This window comes from Solanum stenotomum, chromosome 4 (assembly GCF_019186545.1).
Source record: "Solanum stenotomum isolate F172 chromosome 4, ASM1918654v1, whole genome shotgun sequence".
Taxonomy (NCBI): domain Eukaryota; kingdom Viridiplantae; phylum Streptophyta; class Magnoliopsida; order Solanales; family Solanaceae; genus Solanum; species Solanum stenotomum.
In genome coordinates, this window is record NC_064285.1 from 25,632,908 (window position 1) to 25,656,260 (window position 23,353).

Here is a 23,353-nt window from a genome sequence, read left to right on the forward strand (position 1 = left end):
ATGTTGATGTGGCACCTCCCAATGGCCTCTATTAATATTTATCTATTTTGTTAATTTTTTTAGCTTTAATCTTATTTTTAATTACAAATTTAAAAAGTATTCATGATATAAGAAAGACATGTAACTCCTATAATTAAGAAATTGTGTAACAATTAAATAAATAATGGTACAATTAGGATACATCATGAACATAATTTCTTCAATTAAATTATTATTAAATAATATTGAAATTAAGTCATTGATTAATTAACTCAATGAAAATGGCAGTAACTAGAGTATGAATGTTAATTTTGCTGTTTCAACATAATTGATTGACTAAAAATTTGTACTAATTATGGAAGTTTAATATTTTTTTTCCTAATTGCAAAATTAATGAAAAACTAACCACTTAATTCTTTTAATTACACATTTTCTTCTCCCTTAATTGTAACTTATATCTCATTTAAACCCATTAAACCCCTTTAATTATTCCCCAAACATTCAACTTAACCATCAATATATTCTGCTATCTTTTTCCACAAATTCAAAACATGGGAGAAGGTAATCATAATGATATGTATTCTTTTTTCTTTTTTTTCTGATTATGATTTGAACGAAGCAAATATAGTTTTATGTCATTTATTCCAAGGTCACCAATTAAAAATGTCTAGATTTGCAACATAAAGGTTATGAAGAAGGACATCAATACTCAAAATGAGAACAATATTTGGCTTTATTTTATTTTTATTGTTGTTGTTTATTTTGATCATAAATATGTAAATGATATTTCTTTTTGTCAAAATATTACTATCTTACAAAGTTATTTATTTTTGAAGGTTGTTTCTTCTTCTACAACATGTTTGTTCGCTTCATGGGTTCCTACAGAGAGGAAGATGAAATTCATAAACAAAGCAGGATCTACCTAGAGATAAAAATTTGGTATTTGTCTGTAAGTTTCTTGTTTAATTTTATTTTGATACATTGTCTTATTAAAGTTTATACAAATAAAATTTCAATAGTTCTCTATTATATATCCACCAAAAATGAAATACTTGACTTGCTAATTTTACAAACTCTTATTTGAATATAATTTTCGTAATATATCCATTTAATTTTTGGAAGACATGACTGAAATTAGATGAAAAGGATAAATAAAACTCTAATTAATGTAAAAATAAGAAGTAGTTAACCTTTATATATATATATATATATATATATATATAATCTCTATATAATTAAATAATACATACATAACGAATACCCGCATAACTAAACCATGAATAATTAATATATGCATAACTAAACCCTGCATAACTAATACCTACATACAAATACATGCATAACTAATACCTACATAACTAATATCTGCATAACTAATACCTGCATAACTCTAAGCAGTAACCAAACGGCCCCTAAGGTGTTTATTTTACTCCTGCAATATATAGTAAGGCTTTTCTTTTATTTTTATTTTGTATTTTTATATTTTGGGTTGTTTGTCTTTGTTTGTTTTTTTTTTAATTGGCCCAAATGACCCAATGTTGATTAAATTGGCTGATTTAGACCCAATTCTGATAGCCCAATCAATTTTAGACCCAGTCCAATAGCAATGGTCAAGATTGAATTTCAACCATTTATAACATTTTGATCCAAGGACCCTTATGTGACCCTACCCAAAAAAAAACTCCAAAAATCAAAACTTTGGCCTTATTTTAATTTTATTTTTTCTTTTTCCCTTGTTGCCACCTACCACCATCACCGCCGGCTGGCTGCCGACGGCGGCCACCACCCCTTGGTTGGAAAAATCTCCAAAAGATTTACCATTTCTTCCTCTCACCCTCCTCTACACAAATCCGCAAACCATTCATCCTTATCCGTAGCTAAACTCCGTAGATCTAAGAAAAACCAAATACAAATCTTCACTTTTTTTTTAGATTTATGAAGTTCCAGTCATCTCCATTCTATACCATTTACATAAATGTGTAGAACTCTTTAAGGGCTATCTTTCGATATAAATTTTATGTCAAAATTTCATCAAAAAATTTTCCGGTGAAGTTTTTCGATGACCCCCATTCACCCAAAAATTTATGTCAATCTTTTCCCCCTCTCCTCCTCTATCCAAATTCGTCACTATCACATTCTTTTTTAACCATATAAGTTATTTTGGTGCCGAATTTTGTATTATTTTGTTAGTGTTCTTTTAAGTTTTATCATGTTAAAGTTTTTGCTTGAATTTTATTTTCTGCCTTATTTGTTGTGTTTGATCTTTAAGATAGGTTAGAAGTTTGAATTTTGTGTTAGTGGGTTGGTTCTCCTTTTGAATTTTGGGTCTTGATCTTTATTTTGGGCTTATTTTAAATTTTCAGATGACCCATTAAGCTATTATTCAATTAATGAATAAAAGAAATGGGTCATCTAAAAGGGCAATGCAGTCTTTTTAATTAATCTTATCTTGATAAAAAAAAAAAAGAAATTACATTGGCCATCTTGGGTGGCACATTGGAAAGGTAAAGAGTCCAACGCGTGCATTGGCTCTTAAGTTTTCAAGAAGAGTAGGGGGTTTAATACTCAACGCCTATTTAAACTCCATTCTTCTTTCATTTTTAGGGAGAACAACAAAAACAAAAGAAGAAAAAAGAAGCGAAGAGGGAAAATTAGAAGAAGAAAAATCATAAGAATAGAGAGTAGAAAGTCTTCTTCTAAAAAAGAAAAAAAATAATTCATTTTTTAGTGAGTTCATGGTTCAACTAATTTTCTTCCACTATTTGCTTGTTATCACTTTTAGGTATTTCTTTTTACATTTCACAATGTAATCTTAAATTAATGTTTCATGCTCTTTTTATATTTTGATTAAGTTGATTATATTAAGTTTGTTTTGATTTAGTTAAGTCTATTGTGATTTTTATATGATTATGTTTTATTATTATGTACATATATGTTTATTATTAATGTGGTGTTTAGTTTAATTTTACCTCATCGTAGTATTGATAAGTAAGCTCATGTTTTGCTAAAGAAAAAAAATAACAATATCAAAGTCTTCTTTTTTCTTTTCTTTTTTTAGTTTATGATCATTTTAAGAAAAGAAAAAAGAGGTTGTTTTTGCAAAAACAAAACACAAAATTAGTCATTTTTGCAAAAAATATAAATCTGGTTATTTTGTAAATCCTTTAAAAAAAAAATAAATATATATATATATATATATAGAGAGAGAGAGAGAGAGAGAGATTTTTTTCTCTTTCTTTAATAAATATATGAAGTGAGTTATTGAAACAAAAAATGCAAAATCGGCTACTTTTGGTTAGTAATTTAACTATTAGATAAAATTGGTTATAATTGCAATTTTCTTCCAAAAGAGAATAATGTGCCTGTTTTGCACAAAAATGAAAATTTCACTAAAATGATCATTTTCGAAATTGTATCAATATGAAAAAAAAATTAGTATATCACTACTTGTTTTAAAAGGGGATTAGTCATTACTTTATTTTTTTAAAAAAATACTTTTTTTTCCTTTTGTTGTTATTGTCAAGTAGTGATGCTTACATGTGTGTGTATATATATATTAGTTTCTTTTTTTAGAAAAAAAAAACATTAATTAGTAATTTGCAAAAAAAAAAAGATCATTTTCATGTCTGTTTGTTGCAACAAGTTCATTTACTCATTAATTTTTTTCATTATTAAATAAAATTTGAGTCATTAATTATCAATCTTTTTTAATTATTTTTTTTAAAACCACTAAGTGTTCGGTTACGATCCTTGGTGTGTATTTTTTCTAAAAAAGAGGTCTTGTGTGCGGTTACGCTCCTAGTCCAATCATTTTTTTTAAAAATAAATAAATTAGTACGTAACACAAATTTATATTTTTATCCAAAGAATTATTTTTAGCCAAACATAAGTTATTAAAGCGACCGTGCTAGAACCACGAGACTCAAGGATGCCTCACACCTCCCCCACGGTCAATAGAATTCCTTCCCCTATCTTAGTTTCATAGACTAAAAAATGAAGAGTTATTTCCTTTTAAATTAGGAATTACCAGGTGACTTGGAACACTGTAAAAATTCAATTTCAAGTGGCGACTCAAAAAATTAATAATTTTTTCTTTTACTTGTATTTTCAAAAAAAACCCGTCACATTCCTTAACAATTCCAGAATGCAAGAGCTGTGACAGGCGATGTCTGGGCTGATGCGCCAACACCACGCCAGGGGTAGCTGGCGCGCCATGCCAGTCAGTACGCCAAGAATTATTCTCTATAGTTTAGGGGCTGGCACCCCATGCCACTCAGTACACTTGGGTCGCTTGCCTCCACTTGTTCTTTGTCGTTTCGTCCGTTTGAGTTCTTTCAAAGGGTACATTTACTCCCCTTTGATTCTAAACACTCTAAACTACTTCTAAACACCTAGTAATCATTCATAACATGAATCATAACCTTGAATTGACAATTCAAATTCAAGGTAGAGTAAGAATTAAGTCTTGAGAGTTTATTCGAACTTTTCGAGAGAGTCCCTTTGAATCTTTTTGAGGAGTCTTCTACAATTTCTAATAACTTGTTTCAAGACTCAAGTAAGTGAGAATGAAAGTATGGAGAATGTATTCATGAGTCTACACTATCACCTAGATCCTTCATATCATGAACCATAACTCTTGAATTCATAATTCACATTCAAGAGAGAATTAAGGGTAGAATCCAAAAAAATATTTGAGTTCAATTGTGAATCCTTTGAGATCAACTATCGATTTAAGCTAAGTTTTGAGGAAGTAAATATGAGAATCAAAAAAGTCATATACATGAGTTCTTTATTGTTATGTAGACCCTTGAGTCGAGTCGTTCATGCCCATAAATTACGCATGAACTCCATAAATTAAGTATCATTGAGAGGAGTAGTATCTTCAAGTTCTAAGTCTTGAGTATCGAGTCCCTAACATATTCGAGATTATATTCCTAATCATGGGACTATTACATGTTACCCATGAAGTCCTTGAGTTGAGTAGTTCATGCCAATAATTCCACATAAACCCTATAAGTCGAGTAGTTTTGAGATGAGAAGTATCTTGAGTCCTTGAGTTGAGCAGCCCATGCCCATAATTCCGCATGAAACCTTATGAGTTGAGCATTCTTCAAATGATTAGTATCATTGAAGTTCTTGAGTTCTGAGTTGTTGAGTTTCGAGTATCGAGTTTTTTGTATGGTTATTGAAAACCTTGAATTGAGTTGTTCATGTCCATCATTCGGCACCCTATTTTGAGAAGTCTTTTACAAATTTTTCTAAATTTGTTTTAAGACTTGAGCACTTGAGTTGAGAAAGATTAGAGTCGAGTTTATTTTTTCTAAAATGATATATGAGAACTAAATATTCCCAAGAACATATGTTTTCACATTTAAAAGAGGAGGAAACTGAAATTTTCAAAAGAGTTTTGAGCAGTTTAGTGACATCTCTTTTTAGAGAGATTTTGAGTAATAATCTCAAACCACAGAAAGAGTTATGTTTTTAAACATATGAGCTGAATATATTTTGGGAGTAGTATTGAACATCGATATGGGTACAAGTTCAGATAACTCAAGTCTCCATAAACCATATAGCCTACGTGGGTAGAAAGGGTCATACTTTTTAGATGATTCCTTAATGTTTTTTAGCATATACTAGTGGATCCACTTAGTTGAGAGGTCTTACATCGTGGCAAAGTATATGATAGTTCTGGAAGCGTAGGCAAGACGTTGTATCATCACATAGCTTATAGTGATGATTGTCGGTTAGAAAAACTCCCACAGAATTATATTTTATTTTATATAAATTGAATTGTTACTATATTCTTCAATACATTCCTTAACAATTGCAGAATGTAAGAGGTGTGACAGATCTAACGACTCTGCTGAGGATTTTTTTTTAAATTTGAGTTTTGCAATTGACTATTTTGATTATTTGGATAAATTTTGTGTTTGTTGGCTAATTGTGCTATTTTGATGATTTATTATTTTGATGTTGTGTGATTATATATAAATTGTCTTCTCTCGCACACCCCTGAGTCTTTGGAATTTTTGTTATATATTGTGTGCGGATACGCTCCACAAAATTTATGTCTAGGATGAGTCAATGTGTGGTTACGCTCCTGGTTAAAGGTTTGTCACACATGCTATGCGGGATTGGACCACCAACTATGCCAGAATAGCTCTGCTATCGGTACTCTGACCCTCCCCGGCTCGAGTTGTCTACTCCAGTAAAGTCAGTCTAGACACCTTCTATATAAAGTGCAAAACTAGCAAAACTATTCCTGATAGGCTACGGTTGTTTGCATCATGTGCATTTGACTTAGCAAATCTAAGATAGGTACCCACTCTAGACAAAAATGTTCATTTTATGTGCTACCTGAAAATAATTTGTTCAAAAGGCCTTTACATTGTTAACCAGCTTTAAAATAGCTTTGTCAATTTTATTTTTATTTTTTAAAAAAAGAAAAAAAAAGGTTGAAATAAAAAGGATGGTCTTTCAAGTGAGTCATTTTTTTATGAACTACACACCTGATCTCACTAAAATGAGATACGTAGGCATCACTTCTCGGGTTCAGTGTTTGTGAAAAATGGGTATTTTATTTTCTTTTTTTTTTACTTTCTTTCTTCCCTCGATTAGAGTTTGTGATAAAATTTTAATTAGATTCTATTCAAAGGTACAAATGGTACCTCCGACCAAAGGACAGGGTTCCAAAAGACCTAAAAGTGAAGAAATTCCAAAATTCATGATCGTTGACACAATACCCAAGGATGTATGGCGATGGTGGATAGACATGGGAAATTATGAGCAAAGGAGAGTAAAAGAACATTTGGAACATCTAGTGCATCTGATGGAGATTGACAGAGATGTGACTGAGGCATTGATTCTTTTCTGGGATCCAAATAATAACATGTTTCGATTTTCTGACTTCGAGATGACACCAACTCTGGAGGAAATCACTAGCTTCATAGGGAAAGGGTTCAACATTCGGGGTGCTGATCTCCGCAACAAAAGACCCATAGTCCCAAAGAACGTCGATGCCAAAAAGTTCTTGGACCTTCTCAAGATCAACCAAATAGAGAAGGAGAGTTTGAAAAATGGGTGGGTTTCACTGGACTTACTATACGAGAGGTAAAACCAAAAGGAAGGATTTGAAAGCTACCAGAACCAACTTAGAAATCAAGGAGGTGTAGAGGCTTAGAAGGTGAGTGGATGTTTTGCCTTCATGGTCGCATTTTTGGGGCTCATTGTTTTCCCCAAAAGGGACAAGCATATTGACATTCGTTTGGCTGGGGTGGTGAAGGCGCTGACCACAATGGAAAGTCCTACTATTCTTCTTATGATCCTGGTAGATATGTTTCGTGCATTGACTAAATGCATAAATGGGGAAATGTACTTTGAAGGCTGTAACATCTTGCTGCAAATATGGTTTTTGGAACATCTTTATCACCATGATCGTGCGCCCAGGTTCACTCTAGACTGGTGTAATTATGTTTTCTCCCATAAGGAAAGGGAATCAAGAATCAATTTTCCAAAATAAATTTTAGCATGTGAAGAGAAACTCTCGGTGATCACGTCTGATGAAATAGTATGGAATTATTACTCGTTCCCAGCTAAGGATGTCATTTGCATGTCTACTGGTATCTCATTTCTTGTGTCGATTGGGCTTAGAGGTGTTCAACCCAATGCCCCACTTCGAGTCATGCGTCAGCTCGCTAGACTTCAAGAAGTCCCACCAAATGATGATATGAGTAGATTTGTATTTGAGACCCCATCAGGTTTTGCCTTTAATAGCGAAGATATTCTGAAGATCTTGTACGAGAGTATAATTTCTGAGCAAAGTGAAATGGTTGTGGAGCAAGATAAAGGAAAAGTGGTTCGTGGGTACCTATCATGGTTTCATGATCCAGTGACATTTGGTGACACTCTCGAAGGATCCAGCAGAAAAAGAAAAGACCAACACACCATAAGACATTTGAAAAGAGAGTTGGAGAAGGCCAAAGCCATCATAGCCCGACAAGAAGTGCAAGTTCAAATAAGAAGAAATCACCAGTTGGAGTTACAAGATATGAAGGGGGAATTGAAGCATATAGAGGGGAAATTAGCTCAATTAGAGAAGGAGCTGGATAGTAGAATTCATTTGGCCCGACAGATAAAAAAGGAGCATAGCTTTGAGATTTCTTGATTGAAGAAAGACTTAATGGCATTTGAAGAGGTTGTGCACTACCAAAAGGGAGAGCTTAAGCGGCAAAAGGAGAAATTTGGGAAAGAAAGGTCATCTTGGATGCATTTACATGATCAGCTTAAAGCATAGTTAGAAGAACATAAAAGAAAAATCAGTCATTGTATCGATATCGAAATGAGGCAAAAACAAATGATCATTGAGATAGCAACACTTCGCCATCAACTTGAAGCATCAAAGGAGCGAGAGGCCCTCTTATGGAACAATCTTGGTGATCATCAGGTTTGGTTGAATAACTGCCATGAAAATATGGGAAGGGCTAGGCGTCAAGTTCATCAGCTGGCGGAACAAGCCTCCTATGTTATTAAAAATCATCGTCGTATGAATGACACAGAAGTGGTTGAGCAAGCACGGGCCATTGTTCCCCATCTGCCAAAGGTGTTGTTGAATCTGTTTGAGACCTTGGGAGGACAATGAAAGCCCTAGGAAGATGATGAAGATTGAAGAAGAGTTCAACTGTTTTTGTTTGTTTGTTTCATCTTGTTTTGTTTAAGACTCAATGTTTTAGTTTAAAGTTTGGTGTTAAAAGAGATCATATTGATCATAGCTGTGTTTAAACCCCTTGGTTTTGTCGTTTTGTTTAAAGTCTTTGGAAATGAATGAAAGGGTTTTCTTTTGCTTTTCTAAACTAATGTTGTTGAGTTGTCTAAATTTCTGAACTACGTAATGATTTGATTTATGTGGTAACATGATACGTAGGCAACTCTTAAAGGGTTCGATCAACAAAATTTTCTTTAAAAAAAAAGGGAAAAAAGAAAGAAAGGGAAGACAATGAACAAAGCTAAGCTGAGATGAGACAATGGCCTTCTGAATTCATTTATTAAGTGATTAACAAATGTGTGATTGATGTTTAAATTGTCTAATCCCTAGCAAGTTTGTTCATTTCTCCTTAGTTTAATAAGCTTTCGGTGGTTGGTTTGTGGTAAACTGGCAGACCACCCGTACTTTACAAGGTCTAAGGCAAGAATGTCAATGGCAACCAATACTGAAACTGCAGTGAATCAGGTGGATACTCCAATTGATTTAACGACATGAGACTTAGCCAGTGTCGAAGAAAATCGGACATTGAGACATGTTATGACATAGTTGTGGCAAGCCTGGGCCAATGGTCAAGAACCACCAACATCTATTCCTGGTTTTCTGAGATCACAAGTATCCGATCCTCATCATCTCAAGTCCCGGTATCAGATTCTTTCTTCCCTCCAGGGTATGGTCCATTTGATAATTGTGGGGGCAGACCATCAACAACACGCTCTCAAGGCATGCCATTGAGGAATAATCTCACTATCACGACAACTTCACCGATCTATACTTTCCCACAACCAACTGTAACGCAAAGAGCAGCTCAAGAGGGATAGTTCACCACCCAGCCAGAGCAGTACTATACTTCTGGGATAGCATTAGGGGCCCTAACTTTGTACAATTTGGCTCCCCTATTGATGTTGAAAGGCCCACTCAAGGCTTAGATCAAGAGGAAATTTTTTTAAAAAAATGAAAAGCATCGAGCAACGCATGAAAAGTATGCAAGGGCTAGGTGGGCACAAAAGTGTTGCGTTCAAAGACTTGTGTATGTTCCCAAATGTGCACCTTCCACCTGGATTCAAAACCCCTAAGTTTGATAAGTATGACGGGCACGGTGATCCCATAGCTCACCTCAAGAGGTACTACAATCAACTTAGGGGCGTGGGGGTTAAAGAAGAACTACTCATGGATTTTTTGTGAGAGTCTAATTGGTGTTGCCTTAGAATAGTTCACAGACAAAGAGATCTCCCACTGACACATCTGGGATGATATGGCTCAAGATTTTGTTAGACAATTTTAGTACAATGTCCACATTATACCAGATCTCAATACACTCTCCAATATGAGAAAGAAGCCAAATGAAAGCTTCAAAGAATGTGTTATCAAATGGAGGGAACAAGCAGCTCGGGTCAAACCACCATTAGATGAAGAAGAATTGGTTGACATCTTCATAGAGGCTCAAGATCCTGATTACTTCCACTACCTGACAGCCGCAATAGGAAGACAATTTCACACAACAATCAAAATTGGAGAAATGGTCGAAAGTGGTCTCAAAACAGGAAGGATCTTGAGCCATACAACAATCAAAGCTACCACATAGGCCATTCAAGGTGGTTCAGGCAGTTTTGGAAATCGTAAAAGGAAAGATGAAGTTTCTTCGCTAGCATCAGGGTCAAGGGGTGCTCAAAGGAAGTCAGATTGTCCTTACCCACAAATTCAGGGACAATCTAGTTATACTCAACATTACTACCCTTATGTTCCTCAATAGAGTCTTCAATGCTTAGCCATATGTGGATCCTCCCAATTGCCCACATTTTTGAACCCCAACTCAAGGAAACTTTCAGCCACAATGACCACCCTATTAGGTCCCTTACAACCCCTCTCCTACGCAAAATTATGCTCAAGAGCAGGGACAGAAAAGGAAAATTCACTCCCTTGGGAGAGTCATACTCCAGCTTGTTTCAAAAGTTAAGGAAGATAAGAGTGATTGAGTCTATCCCACCACATCGTCTGTATCCAACTGCTCCAGGTTTCCAAGCCAATGAAAGATGTGAGTATCATTCAGGGGCCCCAAGACATAACACTGATAATTATTAGACCTTGAAGGGGGTGATATAAAAGCTAATCGATCATAGAGTGGTCGTTATGACGGATGATCAAAACACTCCCAATGTAACTAATAACCCACTTCCAGCTCAAAACAATTTAGTGGGTATGATCTCCGATGATCAGGAGTACAAACTCCTTGGCAAAATAGGAAAGTCGTTTAGAAAGATCAGAGAGGACATGCCGTTAAAGAGTTCAGATCCAGTCACATCTTTGAGTGTGGAAGGTGTCAATCTTGATACCAAAGTTTTGTGTGTCCTGGAGGTTTCGAAGGGGATTGAAGTTCGAGCGGGCATGCTGAAGTTGTATGTATCAAAAGGCTTTTCATTAACACAATGGGACCAAAGTTGCTTGGTAAAATTGAAAGAACCTATCTTTGTTAAGCCCGTCCAGCAGCTTCCGGTAACTGATTCAAAGGTTGTCCCTTTGAACTATAACAAAATCGTTGTGGTTTACCGAGGAAAAGAGATTGTTGAAGAGGTTGATAAAGCAGAAAGGCTGACACGCTCCGGAAGATGTTATTCTCCAGAAGAATTGAGAAAAGGGAAGATGGCTCAAAATACCAAGTACCACTAAAGAAAGCAATTACAGAGGAATAAACAGAAGAGTTTCTAAAAAAGATTTAGGTTTACTCTATTGTGGAACAATTAAAGAAAACCCTTGCACAGATTTCACTGTTGTCTCTACTCTTGCACTCAGAAGAACATCGTCGTGTGTTGACCAAGATTTTGAATGAAGCACATGTATCGAAGGAGACCACAGTGAATCAGTTAGAGGAAATTGCCAAGCGCATCTTTGAGTCGAACACCATCACTTTCACTGATGATGAGTTGCCCACGGAGGGAGCTGGATACAACAGAGCTTTGCTTCTTACAGTGAAATGTGAAGGGTACTATGTAAAGAGGGTCATGATAAATGGAGGATCAGGGGTAGACATATGTCCTCTTTCTATGCTGCAAAGCTTGAAAATTAACCCTAACAGAATTCGCCCCAACAATGTAGTTGTTCGAGCTTATGACGACTCAAGGCGGGATACCATTGGTGAAATCAAGTTAAACATGACAATTGGACCGATGGACTTTATGATTGTGTTCCAAGTAATGGACATGGACACATCTTATAATTTTCTATTTGGAAGGCCATGGATCCAAGCCATTCGTTACACTACTTGGTTGGAAAATGTTGTTCTTGTGTCGAAAAATGATGGAAACACAAGAGTTTGTGTTGACTATTGGGATTTGAACAAAGCTAGTCCAAAAGACAACTTTCCCTTGCCCAATATCCACATTCTAGTTGATAATTGTGCTAAACAATAAATCCAATCTTTTGTGGATTGTTATGCGAGTACCATCAAATCTTGATGGATGAGGAGGACGCTGAGAAAACTACTTTCACCACTCCATGGGGGACCTATTGCTACAGGGTCATTCCATTCGATCTTAAAAATGTTGGGGCAACTTACATGAGGGCTATGATCACCATGTTTCATGATATGATGCATAAAGAAATTGAAGTATATGTCGATGACGTAATCATCAAGTCTAAAACGCAAGTTGACCATATGCAAGATCTGGGAAAATTCTTTGAAAGAGTGCGAAGATATGATCTCAAGCTTAATCCAGCAAAATGTGCATTTGGAGTTCCATCTAGAAAAATTCTGGGTTTTGCTGTCAGTAGAAGGGGAATCGAATTTGATCCTTCCAAAATAAAAGCCATTTGAGATTTGCCACCCCCAAAAAATAAGACCGAAGTCATGAGTCTACTTGGGAGGTTGAACTTCATCAACAGGTTTATTGCTCAACTCACAACCACGTGTGAGCCCATTTTTCAGATTTTTGAAAAAGGATGCTGCTGTTAGATGGACGGAGGATTGTCAATAAACTTTTGAAAAAATCAAGGAGTATTTTTCCAACCCTCCCATATTGGTCCCGCATGAAACTGATAGGCCCCTCTTTTTATATCTTTTAGTAACAGATAATTCCTTTGGGTGTGTTCTAGATCAACAAGCTATCTACTACTTGAGCAAGAAATTCACTATTTATGAGGTCAAGCACACACTCTTGGAAAGGACATGTTGCGCCCTAACTTGGGTAGCTCAAAAGTTAAGGCATTACCTTTTGTCCTACACAACTTACCTCATATCTATGATGGATCCTTTGAAGTACATCTTTCAGAAGCCAATGCCAACTGGCAGACTCGCGAAATACCAAATCTTGCTCACTGAATTTGGCATTATATGTCACTCGATCTGCAATGAAATCTCAAGCTTTGGCAGACCACTTGGCAGAAAATCCAGTCGATGGCGACTATGGACCATTGGATACATATTGTGCAGATGGAGAGATTAACTCAGTTGAAGAAGTGGATCCATATGAAAATTAGGTTTGGCAATTATAATTTGATGTAGCAATTAATGCAAAAGGCATATGGATTGGGCAATTCTCATATCACCCACATGGCAACATTACCCGACAATAGCTCGACTTTGTTTCTTCTGTACAAATAACACAACAAAGTATGAAGCTTGCATCATAGGTCTAAATATGACAATAGATTTGGGTGTGCAAGAATTGATTGTGTTGGGAGATTCTGATTTGCTTATTCGGCAATCTCAAGGCGAATGGAAAACTCGAGACCTCAAGCTTCTTCCATACAGACATTGGCCTCAATGCTTCCATATCCTGGATACACTTATATCACTCCCTTAGAGATTCAAGTTCGGGACCAACATGGCTATTGTAACACAGTGGAAGCAGAACCAGATAGTGAGACATGGTACCTAGACATCAAGCAATTTTTGATGACATGGAGATGTCCCGAGCATGCCAATAGAAGCCAAAAAAGAACTATTAGACGTATGGCTAGTGGTTTCTTTATAGCGGGGAAATTTTATATAAACGAACCCCGGATCTGAACTTGTTGAAATGTGTGGATGCTGAAGAAGCCGAGAAGATCATGAATGAAGTACATGATGGGGTATGTGAACCACACATGAATGGATATGTCCTTGCGAAAAAGATACTCCGAGCAGGATATTACTGGCTTACCATGGAACGGGATTGCTTCGCTTTGTGAAAAAATATCATCAGTGTCAAATTCATGATGATCTTATTCATTCTCCTCCTTCAGAGTTGCATCCCATGGCTGCTCCTTGGCCCTTTGTTGCATGGGGAATTGATGTCATCGGACCAATTAAGCCAAAAGCTTCTAATGGACATCGATTCATTTTGGTCGCAATTGATTACTTTACCAAATGGGTGGAGGCTATCACTAAGAAGGTGGTCGTAGATTTTGTCCATTCAAACATCATTTGTCATTTTGGTATCCTAAGAACTATCATCACAGATAATGTTGCAAACCATAATAGCAATTTGATGAAGGAGGTATGTGAGCAGTTCAAAATTGTGCATCATAATTCTACTCCATACCGACCAAAAGCCAACGGAGCTGTGGATGCTGCCAACAAAAATATCAAAAATATTCTCAAAAGGATGGGTCAAGGCACTAGACAATGGCATGAGAAGCTGCCTTTTGCACTTTTGGGATATCACACAACAGTGCGCACCTCGATTGGTGAAACTCCTTATTTGCTGGTGTATGGGATTGAAGCTGTGATACCATCGGAAGTCAAAATTTCATCTCTTCGAATTATTGTCGAGGCTGAAATTGAAGATACTGAATGGGTCAAAACCCACTAGAGCAACTCATATTAATAGATGAGAAAAGATTGACGACCGTCTGTTTTGGTTAGCTTTATCAGCAAATGATGGCTCGTGCATACAACAAAAAGGTGCACCCAAGACACTTTGAAGTAGGTCAATTGGTCTTAAAACGTATACTCCCGCACCAAGAAGAAGCCAAGGGAAAGTTTACCCCAAATTGGCAAGGTTCATATCTTATCAAGGAAGTGTTGTCCAAAGGAGCCTTGCACCTTACTGATGGGGATGGAAAATCACAGGCATAATTGTTAATGCGGATGCAGTCAAAAGATACTACATCTAATGTGTTCTAAGATACTGTGACAAGTTTATGGTTTGGAGAACAAAAGCACCTCTTTTTTTAAAAAAAATAAAATAAAATCCTTTCTTTCAAATTTGAACTACGTTTGACCTGATTCTGAAAGGATACGTAGGCAACTCTTTGGGGTTCGGTCATACCATAAAAAAATCAATATTCCAGTATTCATATGAAACTGGGTCATTTTAAAAAAAAAATAAAATTGATAGAATAGTGTCAAATTGTATTTCAGTTTATGATTCTATTCTAGCAATCGACATTTTGACCAATTATAAGATGATAGATTCAATGTGTCCTGCATGGACAATTGATCATCAAAGACAACATTGTTGAGTAAAAAAAAATACTTATTAGTGAAACCCTTGTGGGCAACATAAGTAAGTAAAAAAAAAGAAGAGAGAGTCTCATCGGTGAAATTCTTTATAGGCACCATAAGATGACAAGAGAGAAAATCTTATCGGTGAAAACCTTTGCGGGCTCCTTAAGATAAAAGGAGAGAACATCCTGAAAATGACTAATTGGAAGAAATCTGAAAAGATCACCATTTCTCAACACCTCTGCATGAAGGATACATAGATCAGTTTTAAATTGATAATGGTTTAGATCTTGAGAACTAGACAACACAAAAGGATCAGGGGTCAAGTCCAAAGTGCATGTCATGGTTCACTCAAAGTCGACATATGCCTCCAGATAAGTTATCTTTCGCATTTTCTTCAATTCACACTTTTAACTCTGATATTTTTCTAGTATTTTCGGTATAATCCCTTGACAAAATAAATATTGTGTCAATGGTTTTAAGTTTCAAACTGAAGAAGTTTCTAGGAACAAGAAAACAAATAATAGTGGTGTCTACATACAAGGTGATGTTGATGGTATTGGTCAAACTATTGAATATTATGGTGTCATTCAAGAGATTATTGAAGTAAGGTATTTAGGTTGGCCTAAGAAAAAGATTGTATTGTTTCAGTGTGAGTGGTTTGACCCATCACATAGAGGCACAAAGGTGGACCATCAACATAATATAATTGAAGTTAAGCACACCAGAAAATACAGAAGTTATGATCCTTTTATTATTGCACAAAATGCTAAACAAGTGATTATGCTTCATATCCATTGCGTAGAGACAAAGTTGATTGGTGGGTTGTTATAAAAAGTAAGCCTGCGGGAAGAATTGAAATTGACAATGTCTTAGATGTGGCGTATCAAAATGATGTTGCAATTGTTCAACAATAAGCTGATGTTGAATTGGAAACCACACTACAACATCCTCAACATATATTAGAAGAAGTATATGATTATGAGATACTGAATATTGAGGAAGAAATATCCGAGAATGAGGAAAATGAATCATTTGATGACGAAGAATGGGACAATAATGAAAATGAAACAACTGAGGAAGAAAAATGGGAGAATGATGGAATTGAAACAAGCGAAGAGGAATAGTGTAGAATGAAAGCTAGCTAGTATATATATATATATATATATATATATATATATGTAAGTGTATTTTGATAATTTTATTTAATTTATGATTTATATATATATTATACATGTAAATTTCCATACATATGTCATCAGGCGGTAACAGTGATAGATATCGCGAGCATCTTGGAGTTAGACAGACTAAACAGGCTAAGAAGAAGAAGTCTAGGAGACCCATAGATTCTGAGGATATTACAGGATCTATTTCTTCTGCGCCAGAGTGCATTAGCCATGATACTCATTTATTTGCTGTTCTATTTGGTACGACGGATTCTTGGCAATATTATCCTAATTACCATTGACCAGTCGGTGCTTCATCTACTTCACAGGCATTGCCTTCAGGATGCTACAAGGACCTACCTTTACAGGCTATTCGTCGAGCACGACCCTTATCGTCATGTACTCCATCTCCCATAGGTACATCTCCTCAGTTATCTGCCATGAGGATTGGAGATTTTAGTAGCGAGCAGTTAGATTCTATGGCCGGTACGCCTCTATTGACTCAGCGTTTTGTGCATCTTGATGTATCACCCTCGTCTACAGCTACACCTAGTGCTACACCAGATGATACGATGCCTGCTCTAGCTCCTGGCCAGAAGGACAGACTTGGTAGAGTCACGATTGAGCCGGATGGATCATCGTAAGTTTGTTTTGTTATCTATTTGTTAGTTTATTTTATTTATTTCTTATACTTTAATATATTATTCATGAACTAACATATTTATTTTGTCTTTTGCAGGTGGCATCCTGCAAAGGATGTTGCCCGGGCTTTAAAAGACTGTGTTAGAAGACTCTATACACGGGCTTATCACTCTTGGAGCGAGATCCCAAATAGTATACGCCAGGCGATGTTTAATAACTTTAAGGTATATATTTTTTAGTTAAGTTTAGTATACTTTACTTTTTTTTACTATCGATCTAATTAACGTTATTCAAATTTTTTTCCAGACTATGTGTACTTGAGAGTCGAGGTACAATTTGGTCATTTGGACCACATTTGAGAGGAAGGCATCCGCCAGACTGTCTAGCTGGCTAAAGAAAGTTCGGGATAGTGGTAAATGTCCCGGTTTGATGTTGCCTCATGTTTTTGATGAATTGAGTTAGTATTGTAACACAGACAAGTTTAAGGCAATATCAGATCAAGAAAAAAAGGCTAGAGGCAATCTTAAAGGTGGCTCGTTGCACACCGAAGGTGCAAAGACGGTTGGAACAATTGCACGAGAGATGGTAAGTTCTAATTCAAACTTTTAAATAAATAATTAGTTAATTCATATATATCGTTATAAATTTCAGTTTTTATTTATAGGAAAAATAATTGGGACGCACTCCCATTGAACCGAAAGTTTTCAAGAAGACTCATGTCAGGAAGAAAGAAAATGAGTCGGATCCGGATGTGTGGGTGGAGGAAAAGGCCGAACGAACTGTTGTAAGTTATTTAATATGAATAATATATATTAATAGTGAATATATTTATGATATGTATATATATTGATGTCAATTTTTATATTTAATATGCAGAATGACTTTCATCAGTACGTTGCTGAGAATCTAGATAGTTCGGTCCAATTGACAACTGAACTTTCCACCCAGATTTGAAAGAAAAAAGTGGTAGGGGGGACATACAAGGGTAGAGTATATGGTCTAGGCTCTCAAAATGATGTAAGATGACTCTAGTTAGGCTTAGAAGGTATTGGATCGTCACGTCAAGCCAAGGCACGTAACGATGTTCAGATTGCTGCTATATCAGATCAAATAGCTAAACTTACAACGACACTAGCAGAGTCGGAGCGGAGAAGAGTAGCTGAACAAGAAAGCATGAGTGAGACCGTTCAGCAAATCAAAGAACAAGTGATGAACCTCGCTCGTCGACCTACTACTTTGGCTCCCGAAGACTGATGCTTATCGTGACCAACAATACCACTTCCGATTCAAGTGTCTACAATGGTCGATAATATAGTAACCCAACCGAGGGTTGGGATCGTCCCAAGGGAGTGATTTTGAGAATTTATAGAAAAATAAAATTTAGTTTTAACTAGTAGTAGCTAAATATATTAACTTAAAAACATTTTAAATTAAAGGGGGAGACACAAAAGTGTCAAATATCAATTTTGGAACCTGGCAAAGTCATTATCAATGAATTCCTGAGCAATTCTCAACCAACATATGCGATTCATTCCGTTTTGTCACAAGTAAGCTAAAATTAGCAAAATCAACAAGAAAATCTAACAATGAAAGGGGGATTCTTGGGATGTGACCGGAATACGGTTAATCTAAATTCTTGGGCACATGCTTTCGATAGAGAATTTATAGAGTAATAGTGACTAGGCTAAGCTATATGTGGGGATAAATTCTCTCTCGAGCAACTTACCTTGTTTCAAATGGGTTCCTCTTGGACACCCACTTGCCGCATGAAGACTAACCTACGCCTTACCCCACTCACTCTCTCGAGCTGAGTGTTAGGATATGGGACTAGGGCTCACCCTCTCAGGCTGAACCTTATGTCTACCCACTCCTTAGGCCATTAGTCTAGCAGTCTTGGTTTCACGACCTCTCTCTCGAGCAAGCTGAAAACACATGGGTGAACTTGTATTTGAAACTACAAACCCATTAAATTCAACCACAACTACTAGGTGAAATCACCATTAAACTACATTTAATCTATCAACAAGTAAGACCCAACAATAATATTAACCCATATTCGCTAAATCACACCCCAAGAATGAGGGTTTTTAGTCACACATCAAGAGATATAAATTTATACCTAAATGAGCTTGCATTCAAATGGGTATGAAGATTTAAGTCTTGTTACAAGCTAAGAATGAAGAAATCAAAAGACCCAAGTCCAAATCCTTGGAGATGAAACCCTTTTCTTCTTCAAGTTTCCAAAACCCTCTCAAACTCAGAGCAAAAAAAAAAGTACTAAAATTATATTAAACTTATAATAATTGTTCGACTTCCTCTAAAAAACTAGTAAAGAGCTAGTATTTATAGATTCAGAAAATAGTGTTGGCGGATCGTTCGGCGAGGTTAGTCACGATCGCCAAATGACTCGGCGATTCACCCTTCTTCTAGTTCATAGCCTTTTGTGATTTGCCTTTAGCGTGTTTGTGTCCTGGATCATTGGGCGGTATATCTCTGCTTCGCGGAACTGTTCGGCGACACGCCGACTACTCCTTTCATTGCCTTTTGATCCACTTCCTTCAGGGCTTCGCGTACTGGAACAAAGGGCGGAGTGCATCCCTTCGGCGATTCGCTAAGTGTGATTGGCGAAGTTTAGGCTTTCGCTTTTACGTTCTTTTCAGCCTTTTTGTTCCTTTTTACGCCTAAGTGTCCATGCTTCCACTAAAGCTTCAAATACCTGAAACTTACGAGTTTTCATCAGATATTAAGATCAAATGAGCATTTGAGGACACTATTTCTATTAAAATAAAGCCCTAAATGAGTTCAATTTGTGGACTCATCAATGACACCGACGACGAGAGTGATGAGGATGATTATGGAGATCTCACTCCCTAGTTTAAATCTCTGGACATTTATGAACTTTTTGAAATTTTGAAACGAATTTTGAAAGATTTTATAAGTATTTAATTTGTGATTTAGATATTTTTGAATGTTATTTTAAGTTTGTTGTTTTATGTTTTGTTTAGATTGTTTATAATTGTGTGTGTTTGATTGACTGAATAGTGTAGAATTGAATTGAATTGAATTGCATTTGCAGGTGGGCAGCAGAAAATGCCAGTTTGTGCTGTAAAAAATAGTGCAGGAAAAGCGACGAACAGCGTAGTTTTGTCTGCTACTTTTCTAGGTTTTATTTTTTTTAAATCCCAGAAAAGTGACGTACAGCGTGGTTTTGTCCGTCGCTTTTCAGGGATTTTCAAAAATAAAATTTCCAGAAAAGTGACGGACAGGGTCCATTTGTCCGTCGCTTTTCTGGGATTTTCAAAAAAAACATTCAGAAAAACGACGGAAAGCGTCCTTTTGTCCGTCGCTTTTCGAGGATTTTCAAAAATAAAATTTCCAGAAAAGCGACGGATTGCGTCGCCTTTTAGAAATAAAAAAAATTAAAATTAAAATAAAGCATCGGAGTCCGTCGCTTTTGTTAAAAAAATTCTAAAAAAAAATAATCAAAAAGCGACGCAGTCCGTCGTTTTTTGAAAAGTGTCGAGCTAAAAAGCGACGGAGGTGACTGCATCCCTTTTCCGTCGATTTTGACCTAAAAAAGCGACGCAGTCCGTCGCTTTTGGCCGTCGTTTTTTGACAATTTTTTAGTAGTGCACCACCATCACCGCTGGCTGGCCGCCTCCACCGCCGCCACTGTCGGCGGCGGCCAGCACTCCTTGGCCAGAAAAATCTCCTAAAATTTTACCATTTCTTTCTTTCACCCTGCTCTACACAAATCCGCAAACCATTCATCCTTATTCATAGCCAAAATTCGTAGATCTAAGAAAAATGAAACACAAATATTCACTTTTCTCTTTAGATTTATGAAGTTCTGGTCATCCTCATTCTATACCATTTACATAAATGTGTAGAGCTCTTTAAGGGCTGTCTTTTGATATAAATTTTATGTCAAAATTTCGTCAAAAAATTTTCCGACGAAGTTTTTTGGTGACCCCCATTCACACGAAAATTTATATCAATCTTTTCCCCCTCTCCTCCTCTACCCAAATCTATCATTATCACATTCTTTTTTAACCATATAAGTAATTTTGGTGCCGAATTTTGTATTATTTTGTTAGTGTTCTTTTAAGTTTTATCATGTTAAAAAAAAAAATTGAATTTTATTTATTATTTTTTGCTTTTTATTTTCTGCCTTATTTGTTGTGTTTGATCTTTAAGATAGGTTAGAAATTTGAATTTTGTGTTAGCGGGCTGGTTCTCCTTTTGAATTTTGGATCTTGGTCAAATTTGTCTACCTTTTGGGCCTATTGGGACTATTTTAAATTTTCAGATGACCCATTTAGCTATTATTCAATTAATGAATAAAAGAAATTGGTCATCTAAAAGGGAAATCTAGTCAATTTAATTAATCTTATCTTGAAAAAAAAAAAGAAGAAATTTCATTGGCCATCTTGGTTGGCACATTGGGAAGGTAAAGAGTCCAATGCATGCATTGACTCTTAAGTTTTCAAGAAGAGTGAGGGGTTTAATAATCAACACCTATTTAAACCCCATTCTTCTTTCATTTTTAGGGAGAACAACAAAAAAAAACGAGAAGAGGGAAAATTAGAAGAAGAAAAATAATAAGAATAGAGAGTAGAAAGTCTTCTTCTAAAAAAGAAAAAAAAAATTTCATCTACAAACAACTAATTTTCTTCCACTATTTGTTTGTCATCACCTTTAGGTATTTCTTTTTACATTTCATAATGTAATCTTAAATTAATGTTTCATGTTCTTTTTATATTTTGATTAAGTTGTTTATATTAAGTTTGTTTTGATTTAGTTAAGTTTATTGTAATTTTTATATGATTATGTTTTATTATTATGTACATATTTGTTTATTATTAATGTGGTGTTTAGTTTAAATTTACCTCATCGTAGGATTGATAAGTAAGCTCATGCTTTGCTAAAGAAAAAATATAACAATTTCAACGTCTTTTTTTTTTTAGTTTCTGATCATTTTAAGAAAAGGAAAAAGAGGTTGTTTTTTGCAGAAACAAAACACAAAATTGGACATTTTTGCAAAAAATATAAATCCGGTCATTTTGTAAATCCTTTTAAAAAAAGAATATATAATTTTTTTCTCTCTTAAATAAATATATGAAATGAGTTATTGAAACAAAAAATGCAAAATCAGCTACTTTTGGTTAGTAATCTAACTATTAGAAAAAATTGGCTATAATTGCAATTTGCTTCCAAAAGAGAACAATGTGCCCATTTGCGCAAAACTAAAAATTTCACTAAAATGGTCATTTCTGAAAATGTATCAACGTGAAAAAAAAAATTAGTATATCACTACTTGTTTTAAAAGGGGTTTTAGTCATTATTCTATTTTTTTAAAAAAATACTTTGTTTTCCTTTTGTCGTTATTGTCAAGTAGTGAAACTTACATGTATGTATATACTAGATATGGGACCCCGTGCCAGCACGGGGCCCAATATATGTTACTGTTTCTGTTTTAATTTATGTGGTACATATGAACTTTGAAGTTAATCAATTTTTTAGTATGTTTTTATATATTTTAAGTTACTAATTATTTTTATTTAGAGTATGTTTTACGTAAATATATTATAAATCACAATAAATAACAAGTTAATTTTTTTTAAAAAACTTATAAAAAATTCATTGAGTTTTGAAATTTCATTTGTATCACATAAATCAGGACAAAGCGTGTAATATATATGAAAATGACATAAAACGTACTATAACTCACAATCATTAGCAACTTAAAATATCTATATATCTATATGTCTCCCAATTTATGTGGTATAGATGAAATTTTGAAAGTTAACAAAAGCTTTTTATATGTTTTCAAATATTTTAAGCTATTAATTATTATGATTTATAATACTTTTTACATAAAAAAATTATTTATATAAAGTATAAAAGAAAAAATTTTTAAAAAGGAAACATAAATGTTAGCAGGAGTCCAATCTATGTTAATTTCTATGTTTTAATTATTGTAATACCGATTGAATTTGGAGAGCCAACTAAATTTTTTAAAGGATTTTTTTATAAATTCTAAGTTGTTAATTATTATAATTTATAATATTTTTATTAATTTTAAACCAATATATGTTTTTCTCTGTCTCAACTACATGAGACATATGGAATTTGGAGGGTCAACTAAAATTTTAAAATATGTTAAGTTGTTAATTATTATACCTTATAGTACTATTACGTGATTTTCAAATAAAATATGTAATTTTTTTTATTTCAGTTTATATGTCATTGATATAATTACATATATTAAGTAATGAAGAATTAATGTCTAAATTATATGACACCTATGAATTTTGGAGTGTAAATCAAATTAGTTATATGATTTAAAAAAAATAAAGCGGTTAATTATTACAATTTATAATA